General features: G+C 39.4%; 1 protein-coding gene across 5 annotated transcripts in view; it reads left to right on the forward strand.

The window, feature by feature from the left end:
* The window catches only part of SGCG (sarcoglycan gamma), a 163457-nt gene that overhangs the window by 48435 nt on the left and 100568 nt on the right, over window positions 1–14454 (forward strand). The window contains exon 1 of one of the 5 annotated variants that reach the window (XM_064171882.1): window positions 1594–1672. The exons of 3 other annotated variants lie outside the window; for them this stretch is intronic. The gene's annotated coding sequence lies outside the window, so the exon portion shown is untranslated. Of the gene's footprint in view, window positions 1–1593; window positions 1673–14454 lie in introns of those variants that run through there. One more of the 5 variants, XM_064171889.1, reaches the window with a different exon arrangement.

Consider the following 14454-nt stretch of genomic DNA (forward strand, 5'->3'; position numbering starts at 1 on the left):
GTCTTCTATCCAGTTTTATGCAATGCTCTCCTTCTCTCCAAGAATGGACTGAAGATCTTGGAGGAAATCCCTGGACATGAATACCTAAGCACCTGAATAAGGACTGAATAATGAAACCTTCAAAACTATTATTCCTTTAATACTTACAGGGAATTTCAATTGAAAAAAAGCTGTGGTACTAACACAATGTAGAAATGCTTTCATCTCAGTTTATCCTTCATAAGTGCACAAGATTAAATATAAAAAGTGTTCTAAAGAGACTCATAAATATTCTGTTATGACAAATATTTGTCATTTTTGCCAGATACCAGTTGATTAATTCATTTATAGAATGAGAATATTTATAGATGATAACTTCTTTAATTGCTTGTGTAAACAAAGTCTAATAAAGGATTAATGGCCACAGAATTCATAAAGAGAAAAAGTGTCTTGTAAGTCTGTGATCAGTTTGGTTTGTGTCAGTCCTAAATTTATGATCTGCAGCTGTTAAATGTCTGGTAGGAGCTTCATCTTCTAAAGCATAACAGTGTGAGTGCCTGCCCCCCTCCAAAAAAAGGCAACATTCTGCTTTGAGAAATTAAATTGTCCAAGTACGTGGATGATGACTGCAATGCTTCACATAGCACAAACCTTCTATTCTGTGAATCTTAAAAATGTATGTTTTAATGCTTTTTGAATTGCTGAAAGCTACCAGCACAGATTCTAAAATGTCATCAGTTGAACAGAAAGTCTGTTGGTGTTTGTATAGTCAGTCTAATGCCAGCAGTGCCAGGCTGGAATTCTTGTTTCTGCATTTGAGAATGCAAAGCTTAAATGGCAATTAAAAAAGATGCCTCATGATTTCTGTAATATCATCTTTAAATTATGTAATATATACAACTTTTCCATATATAAAGCTCTTGCTATTTATAGACATCTTTCCTAAATATCAAGAATGGGTTCACTTTTTGGAGAAGTTACTTTATTAGCTATAAGAGATTTATTTGATTGCAAAATCTATCTTTCTTTCATGCAGGAAGTCTCCCCATTGTCATCACTGTTTCTCCAAGCTTCTGTATACTGTATACTGTTAGTATCATTTTTGTATAAAATTCATATGTGGTTATTATAGTTAAAATACATGCATTTCATTTTTTATATAGACCATAGTTAGAATACTGTTAACATTAACATTTTTCAGAGAAACAACTATTAAAATTCAGTTGGATGTTACACACGGATTCAAAAAAGAAAGCACAAGTCTTCTTTGCTTTTAATTTTGCATTATGTGCTATTAACATCTAAATTAGTAGCTTTTATATGCAGAGTCTATCTGTGAGATTTTAATATAGTACTTGGTATAATGTGACAGGTTGGACCATTGTAGAATGCATTATGGATTGGTTATGCCTTACAGTGGGGCAGTTCATTTCTGGAGTCAGTACACAACTATTTTAGCAGTAGAACTGGCCGCTTATGTCACAGATTATAATTAGCTGTGTCTGTATGCCAAAGCAACAGGATGGAATGCAAAACACAGCCAAACATGTGAACAAATTTTCTTCCAGTGATATTTGGCCAGGCCTGAAATATCTTCCACTCCAGATTTGAAAGTAGTGGAAAAGTTAGACAATTCTCTCTTGAGAAGAGACTGTAGTTTATTTAGAAGTCTACATTGTTTCAGATCTCTAAGGTAAGGAACACTTTTTTTTAACCTCTTTTTACATCTCTAATATAATATTAGCATCTTAATAGTTGAGTGAGGTTTCATTAGTTCTTTACTTTTTACGTGACTGTATTGAGCTTCTTCCCTGTCTGCTTTTCTGTACAGTATTTCAGGCTGATTCTGTCCTTTTTTAAGGATAATGCCTATGTGATTTAATTTAGGACCTAAATGTAAGTGTCCAGTTTTCTATAAAATTATTATTTTAGATTCTTATAGTTTAATTATACTTGGTTTGCAGTTAAATGCAGTATTAAGTTGTATAATTTAAACACTCACTTCTGTAACTTTAAGAAGCTAACTTCTAGTGCTTTTAAAATATCATATTGCTGTATTTATAGAAATATCTGTTTCGCAGTACTAAACCTCTGATGTTTGTAGTTCTAAACTTTTCTCAGTTTATCTATCACATACTGAAAGTTAAATTTAGTCAAGAATGGATCCATGCTTCTGCTGAACATTTCTTTTTGGCTTGACGGTGTGATAATAACCTTCCATCTGAGGCACTGCTACAAAATCAGTTCTAACGTCTGTGAAGCATAGTTGAGTTAATACAGAACATCCAACTATGTGTATACAGAACTCCTTTTAGAAGTTTGTAATCTCAAATTCAAATAGATTTTCTCTTAGGTAGTTTCACTGACAAATAAGATTGCTACCTAGATATCAGTGGGCTTCTTACTCATTGCTCTTTACAGTGTAGGTGATGGAGCACTGGAACAGGCTGCTCAGAGAGGTTGTGGAGTCTGCTGCTTTGGAGACTTTCAAAACCCACTTGGATGCATGCCTGTGCAGACTAGTCTAGGTGATTCTGCTTTGGCAGGGGGGTTGGCTCAGTGATCTCTGGAGGGAGGTCTCTTCCAACCTCTAATGCTCTGTGATTACCAGATGATCATTTGGGTGATATTTGGTGTCTCTCCACCAACAGGTGCTCACGCTGCATATTTAATAGTGCACAGAATGAGCACATAAGTTCCTGAAACAGGATGTTGCCAAAGTGTAGGAATGTGATTTGATTGCATCAACACCAGTCAGTTAGGCTCCTTTTATAGAAATGTGGTTGGTTTCACCATATTTGTCTTAAATCTCCTCCTACTTGAGGAGGATACAAATCACGTCCTCGAACCGTCTGCATTGTCTGTGGAGGGGGCCCAGCTGAGTATGTGTTATGGCTTTGGTTCAGCCAGCAGCTGAATTCCAAAACAGCTGCTCTCACAAGCTCTCGCACACCACACTCACAGTGGGGTGGTAAGGGAGAAAAAAAGAAAAAGCCCCATGGGTTGAGTTAAGGAGAGTTTAGTGGAATAATACAGAAACTACTGATTTTTTTAGCGAGCAGGAGAGCAAGCCAGCCAGCCAAACAGCAGAAAAGCAAGCACAAAAGCCCACAAGTGGAAGATAAGTGAGGAAACCCCAGAAACAGGATGTGTCACAGATCATGGATTGAACTCCATTATGCTTTACCCCAGCCGGCTCTTCCACTATCAAAAAATCACAGAATCACAGAATGTAAGGGGCTGGAAGGGACTTCAAAAGATCATCTAGTCTGCCTCTCCCTGCAGAGCAGGAGCACCCATACCAGATCACACTGGAATACATCTAGGCAGGTTTTGAATATCTCCAGAGAGCGAGACTCTACAGCCCCCCTGGGCAGCCTGTTGCAATGTTCATAGGATCATAGGAGCTTAGGGGTTGGAAGGGACCCAAAGAGATCATCAAGTCCAACCCCCCTGCTGGAGCAAGACAATATTATCTAACACAGATCACAGAGGAACACATCCAGACACGCCTTGAAAGTCTCCAGAGAAGGAGACTCCACGACCTCCCTGGGGAGCCTTTTCCAGTGCTCTGTGACCCTTACAGTAAAGAAGTTCCCCCTTGTGTTGAGGCGGAACCTCTTTTGCTGCAACTTACACCCATTGCTCCTTGTCTTATCACAGGGAACAAGTGAGCAGAGCCTGTCCTGGCCAGCCTTCAGATACTTATAAACATTTATCAAATCCCCTCTAAGTCTTCTTTTCTCCAGACAAAAAAGCCCCAGGTCCTTCAACCTCTCCTCATAAGCCATGCCCTCCTGTCCCCTAATCATCCTTGTAGCCCTCCACTGAACCCTCTCCAGCAGATCTCTGTCCCTCTTAAACTGTCACCCTCACAGTGAAGAAATTCCTCCTCATGATTACATGGAATTTCCTGTGCCTCAACTTCCACCCATTGCTGCTTGTCCTGTCATTGAGCACCACCAAGACAAGCCTGGCTCCATGCTCTTGGCTTTCACCCTTTACATATTTATAAACATTGATGAGGTTGTATTGGATGGATAGGTTGGACAGGATGATCTTGGAGGTCTCTTCCAATCTGATTGATTCTATGATTCTATGATTAAAAGCAATTGTTTGTTTGTTTAACTAATAATCATAAGGCTTTCATAACTACTCCTTACTGTAATAGTTCTGCAATTATAAAAATATGTGTGACTGTACTTAGTGTTGAGAATCCTTATGCAAGAATGTGTTTTAAGCTTAAGGGGAAATAATTTTGGAGGAACAGTTAGCAAAACTAATACAGTGTATCCTTCAAGCCCAACCCTTGGTAAAAAGGCACAGAAAATTGGAGGTGCAATGATTCTCTTACTTTAACAGCATCATGAGATTTGTGCCTTCCTGTGGCAATTGATGCCTTTTACATGAGGTACAAATCCCAAGTCTTGACCTCTTACAGTTTTTTATTATTTTCATGACTTGGAATTAAGTAAGGTAGATTTCCTCTGGACTTATTTCTCAAAGTTGATTGTCTTAGATTTTTAATGAGTAGTGACCAGACTTAAAGGTCTCCTTAACAAAGAAATCTTCCTATTGTACAAGTTTTCTGATGTTTAATAACGTCCTCTTGCCCATCGCAGTCTCTCGTTGAAGACATCAACAGGGTTCCTTCTCTCTTCTGGCTCATTTTCAGAAAACTTGTAGGAATTCAGTATTTCTGAGTCCTCTATTTGTCTGTTGAATTTGGTTTAAATTGGCCAAGACTCTCAAAAGCTATTGTAGGAGGGAGGGAAACAAGTGGGAGATAGACTGTTTAGACAGTGACATAGAATGTGGTCGTTTTTTTGTTTATTAAACTCAGTTTGGATAACAGGATAATTCAATACCCTGGTCCACTTTTCAGCTTGGGTAGCAATGTTCTCCCTATTTAAATCATCTGTGACTTTGGCTATCTGGGCCCCTGTCTTATTAAACCCTTTTGTATATCTGCCAAAAGCTGTTAAACAGCTGCTGATCTTCACTCTGTGGTTGGTTATGTTTCTGCGGTGCATGATGTACTACTTTTGCATAGGAATGTGAAGAGCAACGTAAACTAAAAGTACATCACTGGTTTTAAAAATGGAGTATTGGATGTGCTAAGTGTTGGGTATTGCTGATATGAGCCATGAACCATGTTTTTCACTAAGGCATACAAAAGTGTGTCTGCATTTGCATATCTTGTAGATTGTATGTAAAATCACATATATATGTGTGTTTTCAACAATGGGATATGTTAATGCTTCTTAAAACTCTTTAGCTCCTTATAGTTCATTTACTGTGTGGTCAGTTCTCTGTGGAGCAGAAGTCTTAGTACCCTTTCTTCCCCCTAGCTTTTTCCAGTACTGTGGGAAGCAGATTTTGCATCTCTGGCTTGTTAGTCCTATATACTGGTAGCTTTCAGAAAAGGCTGGCTGTGTGAAGAAACATCAGCTTTTGTTTCAAGTTAAAAGGTTCATGGATTTCAAAGCTGTGAAACTTGGCTATGAGAGGCATGCAGCCTCTGTCACTGGTGGCTGCCGGTAGAATGAGACGTGCCTGCAAAGTTCCACAGCATTCAATTTCCTCAGTTTTGAGGAAAAGGAAATTGAAATGAGAGGCAGTAATAAGTAAATAAAAAACTTATTTCAGTGACTCTGAGGTGCTGCAAGCAGACTAAAATGGAAGTGGTTCCTAAAAAATAAATACTCTGGAATGAAGCGAAGTCATCAGAGCTGACAGTTATGACCACAAACTGGCCTGCATTATTGAGGCTGTAGATGGCAAGCTGCATCCAAACGTCTGTTCCAGCCCATCTTTGAATGGGAATAGATGAGCTGCAGAGATCCTCTGATCTGCAGCAATTCTCAGAATTTGTTCAGAAATATTCTTCTGAATATTTCTTTTACTATTATCTGATGAAATTCAACAAGGGCAAATGCAGAGTCTAAAACTCGGGAAAGAACAGCCTCATGTATCAATGTAGGTTGAAGAGCAGTGAAGGGGAAAACAACCTTGGGGGTCCTAGTGGATCGAAGGTTGACCATGAGCCAGCAATGTGCTCTTGTGGCCAAAAAGGTCAATACCATTCTGGGGTGCATTAGAAGGGATGCGCTTAGTAGGTCAAGAGAGCTTCTTCCCCCTCTCTACTCTGCCCTGGTGAGATTGCATCTGAAATAATGTGTCCAGTTCTGAGCCCCTTAGTTCAAGAAGGACAGGGATCTGCTTGAGAGAGTCCAGCACAGAGCCACAAAAATGATGGAGTGAAACATCTTCCTTGTATCCTAATAAGCTTTCTACCTTCATCTTACATCCCAAGGTTTCTAGCATATATTCCCGTTCTACAGAAGGGCAGTCATAGAATCATAGAATCAACCAGATTGAAAGAGAACTCCAAAATCATCCAGGCCAAACTGTCACCCAGCCCTGTCCAACCAACTAGACCATGGCACTAAGTGCCTCATCCACTCTTTTCTTGAACACATCCAAGAATGGCAACTCCACCACTTCTCTGGGCAGCCCATTCTAATGGCAAATCTTCCTTCTAACATACAACCTATACCTGCCCTGGCACAACTTGAGACTGTGTCCACTTGTTCTGTCACATTTGAATGCTAAAGATGTGAAAGTTTACCTAGAGAACATGCACAGCCAAATTTTATGTAGCATGGATGGATGTAGTATAGATTTTTATGCAGATGGAGACAAACTTTCTGTAGGATGGGCAGCAAGACAAGGAATATGTATTATGTCAAATGAGAGATTTTGCTCTGAGTTGATTCTGAAATGCATATCTACTTACCATGTGCTTCTGGATTTTGTTTATGCTTCATTTGTTTTTACAGCTAACTGAAAGATCAACTATGTCTTTCCTGTTGACTTTAATCCAAGAAGTAGCATGCTGATCAAAACCAGTATTTATAAGTTTTGTGATGTTCATCTTTTGTGTTTCTTGCATTTGCATTACTTGTCACAGCTGCTGAAGAGACTTAGAGTCTGTTGCTGCCTAAACAGTTGAAGAGAACATCACCTAAAAAGGCTTCTGTCATACATGTCTTTGGATTATTTCCTTATGTGTCTAACACACAAGTAGATTAACCTGATTTTTCCCTGTGTAAATAAAAATGACTCATAAAGCTGTTATGGCCAGGACTGCAGTGCAAGAGCAGCATATCAATTTTCAGTGAAATTTAGGTTTTTTTCAGGAAAAGGCAGAGATTTAAGTGATATGATGAGACACAGTATACACAGGAAAGCATTTTGCTTCTCTTGCTGCTGAAAAGGAAAGTGAAGTGTGATTTTTTTAGTTCAGTTTCACATGACTTCAAAAAAAGTCAATTGTGATGTTCTACCTGCAAGGTCAAATTATTCATATTTCATATTTTTTAACATATCTGTGGTCATTCACTTGAATTAGGGAGGGAAGACATGAAGATTAATTTTCATCTCTAGCCTCTGCATCTAGTTCTCTTCTCACAGAATGTCAGGGGCTGGAAGGGACCCTGAAAAACCATCTAGTCCAACTTCTCTGCAGAGCAGGATCACCTATACCAGATCACACAGAAACATGTCCAGGCAGGTTTTGAATATCTCCAGACAGGGAGACTCCACAAACCACCTGAGCAGCCTTTTCCACCCTCTTTCTTTGGAGTGTTTTCACTTCACTATTAAAAAAGAGCTTTGCAGATATCACTATAACTCCTTTTATTATGTAAAATCATTTAGCAAGGCTTTTCCAGGTCCTCAACCAACATGGGAAACATCACAGAAAGGTGTTACCTGTTTTGTAATTGTGCTTGGAGTCTACTGCTTGAACTGGAAGTTTGCCTCTAAAGAGATAATAGCATGCTCCCTGGAAGCAGCACTTTCATCAAAGCAGTACCAAGTACAGGAAAAAGATAAAAGATTAATGCCATTGCATACATCCTTATGTACTTTTAAAGAGCTGTTCCTTTTTCCTCTCACAAACAGTACCTCTTCCAAGCACTGAGGGCATGAAATACTCTTCCTGAAAACAACATTGGCTATATGCTAAAGGACTTTTGCTAAAAACTCTGTGCAAGCAGGGGACAATTACAAAAAGCATGACAAATGATAAAAAAGTTTTTGTTTTTTTTTAAAACAATTATATCTGCCAGTGTTTTGAGGTTCCTGGAGTTGTCTGTAGTAAATAAAACTTGAAGGCCACAAAAACAGTTCTTATTTGAATTCAATGTTCCTTAAGAAATTAAATCTGGTGCACAGAAACCTAATCTTCAATGCAATGCAAAGTGACAAATTACTAGATCCTGTCTGCAGAGTTTAGCTTTAATATGTGTTAAAGCTTTGTAGTGGGTTTTTTCCCCCTCAATATACTTAGATACTTTAAATTGATGTCAAAAGAATTTAAAATAACTGAGAGCATCCAAGCAAAACAGTTAAAAAAAAATAGAAAAAGAATAAGAGGGATTGAGAACAGACATTTAAATGGCAATACAAACAGGATGGGATATATTCATTTGATCAAACAATCAAATCAGCTTCTTCTCTTAGTGTCCGTGATAGCCAGAGACATGTAAACCACTCTGAAGTAGCCAGAGTTCTTCTTAATCACACAGATTAGGAGTATTACTGATGACCTGATATAATAGTTTGAATGTGATGACTTACAAGGAGTTCTTAGATGTTCTTTTCAAATAAACGGTATGCTATACAGATAGTCTTGAAATAAATAGAAGCTATGTACTTGATAATGCAAAAGAAGTGTATTAAGATTATCCTTTTAACTATTAATCCAAATTTCCCACTTCTCAACATTTTAATTTCTTTTTCTTTTCTTTATTTCTCTTTTTCTGAAGGGATATGATTTCCATTCAAATTAGTATGACTTCAATATGTTTATCTAGAGAAGACTGAGGTTTTTTACTACTCTCAGAAATAATTGGTACAGTGGTGCATCTTAGAAACAGGTCTGCTCCATTGAAACACTTTAAATTGCAATTATAACCACATAGCAAAATCCATTTGCCTTTTGGACCAATGAATTCTAAAGTTTATAGGCAAAATATTTTTTGTGAAATTACACAGAAACCATAGAATCATAGAATCAACCAGGTTGGAAGAGACCTCCAAGATCATGCAGTCCAACCTAGCACCCAGCCCTATCCAGTCAACTAGACCATGGCACTACGTGCCTCATCCAGTCTGCTTTCAAACAGCTCCAGGGATGGTGACTCCACCACCTCTCTGGGCAGCCCATTCCAATGGCAAATCACTCTCTCAGATTACCTATTATTTATGAAATTCATGGAAAGATGTTATTGCAATACAAAATTACCAATATTTTATATTGGCAAAACTTAATCTAAGATTTAACCTTTGGTTTACCCTCTTTCTAATGTAGACTAAGGTATTTCATTATGCATATCAAACATGTAAAATGTACTCAGTGTGTGCCTTTCAAGACAAAAATGCATGCCTGACTTGTGCTCATCTTCAGAAATAACTGCAAAAGAATGAAGATTCTTGCCAAAAAGTAAGCTTAAAGTATCCCCAAAAATATTTAAGAGTATTATATTGAAACAGCAGACTGTATATATGCTCTATATCAAAACCAAAACCAACTGAGAGAGTGCAAAGACTAGGTCAGCATGGTCGATCAGCTGGTTAAGAGTAATAATTAGAAGCAAGAAATGGTATTTCACAAATCTGAAGTTGTATGTAAATGAAGAAAATAGAAAAGATTGTGCACTTAACAGGTTAAATCTAAAAACAACACATCTGGGCAAAAATGTTTAAGGAACAACTGACATGATAAGTGATGATCAATATATTTTCAAACATGAGATCCGCTGAAAACTGGAACCCCATCCCATCCTCATCAAAGGATCTGTTTCAGAATGAAAGGACCTGAAGGGGAGCTACAAGAAGAATGCATAGAGACTATTTACTAATGCCTATGGTGATAGGACTAGGTGCAATGGTTTCAAACTAGAGAAGAGCAGATTTAGATTGGATGTTAGGAACAAATTCATTACCACGAGGGTGATGGAACAATGGAATAAGTTGCACAGGGAAGTGGTTGTGGTTCCACCCCTGGCAATATTCAAGGTGAGGCTTGACAGGACTCTGGGCAACCTAGTCTGCAGGAGAGGGTTGACTAGATAACCTTCTGAGGGCCCTTCCAACCTCTGACTATAGAAAAACCTTATCTGTAGGGGACATATAGATTAAATATATAGTAATATTCAAAATCAGAAGATTACCAAAGACCTCTGAAAGAAATCAAGGATAATAAAAAAAAGCAAACTAATGGTGATAAAAGGTCAGATCTAAAGACTGCAGAATCCTAGATTTATTTGCATTGTCAGGGACTTCTGGAATTCATTTAGTCTATCCATTTAGTCTGTAGCAGACTCTTAGCAGAACATCACTTGTCCTTTGTTTTCTCCTTTGATCTTTCTTACAACCTCCTAAATGTCTCCCATTCTATTTCAAAGCAAAATTGCTACATTTGGCTGAGCCCATTGTACACAATGCACTCCTCTTCCTCTTTTGCTTTCCTAGGCTTTATTTCCCGGGTGCTTGTATCCATTCATTGCATCATTCCAGTCATTCAGGCTGTCCAGTGTATTTCTGGAACTCCAATGAGATCATTGCTCTACAGTTGTCCATGAACTTCTAGTTGCTCATTTGTTTCCCATGTTGTCTTCGTTCAGTCTCTCTGTCATCAGAACCAGGTGGAATTCACTCAGGTTCAGAAGGAAGAAAGTTTTTGTGTGCAATACAAACCAGTTTTACTTAAAAAACAAAGGCAATGTTTTAAGGGTCTGTACTTTCTGTAGTTGTCTCACAAGCACTGTAGTTTTCTGTAGCTGCTAATGAGATTTTCTCTGGATGTGCTAGTTTGAAGCTAGCTAGAATGTTTAGGTGAGAAGGATCAGGTCACAGGGTGTGAAAGGGAAACAATGGTGATGTCTACTTCACTCATATGCTTGCTGAGATGTACAAGAACAAGAGAATAAACATACATAGGCATTCGGGCACAGCCTGGGCTTGGAGCTGCATTGCTCTCTAACCTCACCTGCCATCTCTCTGATTAATCCACTTGCTTCCTAACCCCCCTGGGTGACCCTGCATTCTTCCTTGGGGCATAAGGCAACATCTGGGGTAAGGTAAAGGGGTGGGAGAAGGTGGAAGGGTGGTTGAGAGCCCCTCCTGGGGACTCTGGTTTCTATGAGGGGTGTTGTGTTTCTGCTGGCTGAGCTGCATCTCTCTAACCCCACCCTCCATTTTGGACTAATCCACTTTGCTTCCTAACCCCCTAGCCGAACCTCCATTCTTCCTTGGGACTGGGGTAAGGTTGATAAGGGTAGGGGGAAGGTGAAGGAGTTGTTGAGAGCCCCTCCTGGGGACTTGGGTTTCTGGGAGGGCTGTTGGGTTTCTGTATTACCCTTTCACTTGTATATTTATGTATATAACTGTATGTACTGTAAATATCTGCTTGTACATTGTGCTGAGCTGTAAATAATACGCTTTATTCAATGTCCAGAGCTGGCTGAGTCTAGTCTAGGTGATTTCCAAAGTGTGGGGGAACAGGTAGCACCCAAATCACTACACTGGAGGACAGTAGAGGCTACAGGAATAGATCTGTAGATCTATTCTGGAAATGAATGACAGACTCACTTGTTTTTAGTCTGTCACTTTCTTCCAGGTCTGAATGTATTGTTTTTGTAGGTACAACAGCTTACAGTGTGAAAATAGGGCATCAAGAGTATGAATCTGAATTTCCTCAAATGTCTGAAACTTCAAATTGTTTGTCAGGCTTCCCATTTCTCATACAAACCAGAAATATATCTTTAAAGAGCATGGTTTTGTTTTACCTTTGGTAGAATTTTCCAATAATTTGTAAGTGGAGTAGTGATACAAATGGCAGTAGCAGGGAAGAAAGAAAAGCGAATCTTTAAATATCAGAGCAGAAATGAACCTTTAAATATCAGAGCACGTCCCAGATTTTTTTGTCAGTTACAATGACATCTTTTGTGCCTACATGCCAATTTAAGAAAAAACAAAATTTATATCTACATTGTGTAGCTTGGTGGAGCTATCACATGGTGCAAAAGGGTTCACTTCTCCTGGACTGTCTCAAGTTGGTTGCCACGGGCTTCAATGCCATGGGCATCAGAAGAAGAGATGGGGAGAGGGCCTGATACAAGCCAATCCAATCCAATCCATTTATTGCATTCCAAACGTGTTTTTATACCTTTCATCAGAAGGTTACAAATCGTATTAAACTACAATTGGTTACATGTACTTGCATTAGAAATTGCATACTAATTAGCATAGACATTCATCATATTCTCTCAGCAACATACACATTGTGTCTAAGCAGAGATAGGAGAAAACCACAGGCTCCAGCCTTACATTTGTTTATGTTTGTTACACCATTCTCTAAGGTCATTCCAACCTTCCACTTGATCTTAACTCAGTACTTCTGATCACTCTCGCCTGTCCAGGGCTTATGTTCCAGTGTATCAAATTCCAATAGCTGTACCATTCCAACATTTCCATAGAATCATTACATTTAATATTACTATACTCAACAAGTGGTAAAACTTTTTCTGTTTCAAATGAGGAATTATTCCCTTTTTTAAAAGCAAAACCATTTTTTTCTGAGAAGTAGGTTTGAAACTGTGTAACAGAAGGCACTCTTGTTCCCCATACAAGGATTTTATAATCTTGGTAATCTCTTCAATGGAAAGGAGCTAAATGTTGATTAAACTCAATCCGTATACGAAAACAATTGTTGCTTACTATTTTAGAACTCATTAATATTCTGTCCAATCTGACATCACTTAAGCAATATTGCAAACTCTCAAAAAGCAGGACAATGAAGGAGAAATTGTTCTGTTTCATTAAGTGGAAAATGGGTGCAATGTTCATTTGAACAGATTTTTTTTCGTTGGGATTACTTTTGAGTGAGTTCCTTATGTGCTGAAAAGGGCTAATCCTCAGTGAGTGGCATCCTGTATGCATAATTCTTATCCCCAGCAAAACAGAGTACTCTTTTGGGAGCCTTCCTGTATGCTATCCTCATAAAGTGGCCATGGCCATGTCTGGCTAAGTGACGGGTGGTACAGGCCAAGCTATCCTAGGATGTATTCTGCCAGTGCAAGAGCATGGATGTTCACAGCACACATTTTGATCTTCCTGTTCACTGTTGTAGATGTAAAGCAGGAAAATTCTAAGCAAGAGTAATGGCTAAGGTCAGCAAATCAAAAAAGTGCTGGACAAACTATGTGACTTATGACCCTGTAAAAATCTATTCAAACACAACTGATTTTTTAACCCAGTGTGACAGTTGGGGGTGGGGGCTAGGTTCCCTTAAGAAAGCTACAGAGGCAAAGTCCCATCCCAGGGGGTGAACCTGTTCATCCCAGGATATTGTGACATTGTCGTTCTATTCCACTTTCTAGTATCATAGCTTATACGGCAGTGCTTGGCTGATACTGCTCTCTTCTCTTCTCTTCTCTTCTCTTCTCTTCTCTTCTCTTCTCTTCTCTTCTCTTCTCTTCTCTTCTCTTCTCTTCTCTTCTCTTCTCTTCTCTTCTCTTCTCTTCTCTTCTCTTCTCTTCTCTTCTCTTCTCTTCTCTTCTCCTCCCTGCCTTTCCTCCCTTCACTTCTTTCCTCCAGGAAGAGCACACAACCCTACTTATCTCATGGTTTGTGTGTGGGAGGGGGCTTCTAGCTGGCAGGGAGTTTTGAGCTGTGTCATGCAGCCTGCTCAGCACTTGTAGGCCTAAGATGGGGAGGGCAGTTTTGGCCTACTCTCAGGCCTGTCAAGGTGGAGGCAGTGGAGGATTCTGGAAGATTTTAGTCTGATAGACTTAGCCTAAGCTAGTGGGTGTATTCATTCTATCTGATTGGCTTTGGCATATATGAACCTGTAAATAGAATCTCCCTTTAAACTTCCAGTCAGTGTGCAGTGTCTTCATCCTGACTCTCCAAAAGGAGTGTCATTTCTGTCCTCCAGTCCTGGTGGCCCTAAACTGGCACACCCAAAAATGCCAGTTAGTGTAGCATCTTTCAGGGAGATACTTCATCTTGGTCTTTCAAGTTTCTGTTTATATGTCAGTTTCTTTCAAGTTTTCTCCAGACCAGATTAAGGTGCCATCACCACAGAATAGCTGTCTGTGTACCCTCAGCAAGTTTGCAGGTGGCACCAAGCTGTGTGGCACAGACAACTTGCTAGAGGGCAGGGATGCCATCCAGAGGGACCTGGACAGGCTGGAGAGGTGGGCCCAGGCCAGCCTCATGACATTCAACCAGGCCAAGTGTAAGGTCCTGCACCTGCATTGGTGCAATCCCAAGCACAGATACAGGCTGGGCAGTGAATGGCTGGAGAGCAGCCCTGAAGACAAGGACCTGAGGGTCTGAGTTGATGAAAAGTTAAGTGTGAAAGTCTACACGTGCAGCCCAGACAGCCAGCTGTGTCCTGGG

Source organism: Pogoniulus pusillus, chromosome 3 (assembly GCF_015220805.1).
Source record: "Pogoniulus pusillus isolate bPogPus1 chromosome 3, bPogPus1.pri, whole genome shotgun sequence".
NCBI classification, from domain to species: Eukaryota; Metazoa; Chordata; class Aves; order Piciformes; family Lybiidae; genus Pogoniulus; species Pogoniulus pusillus.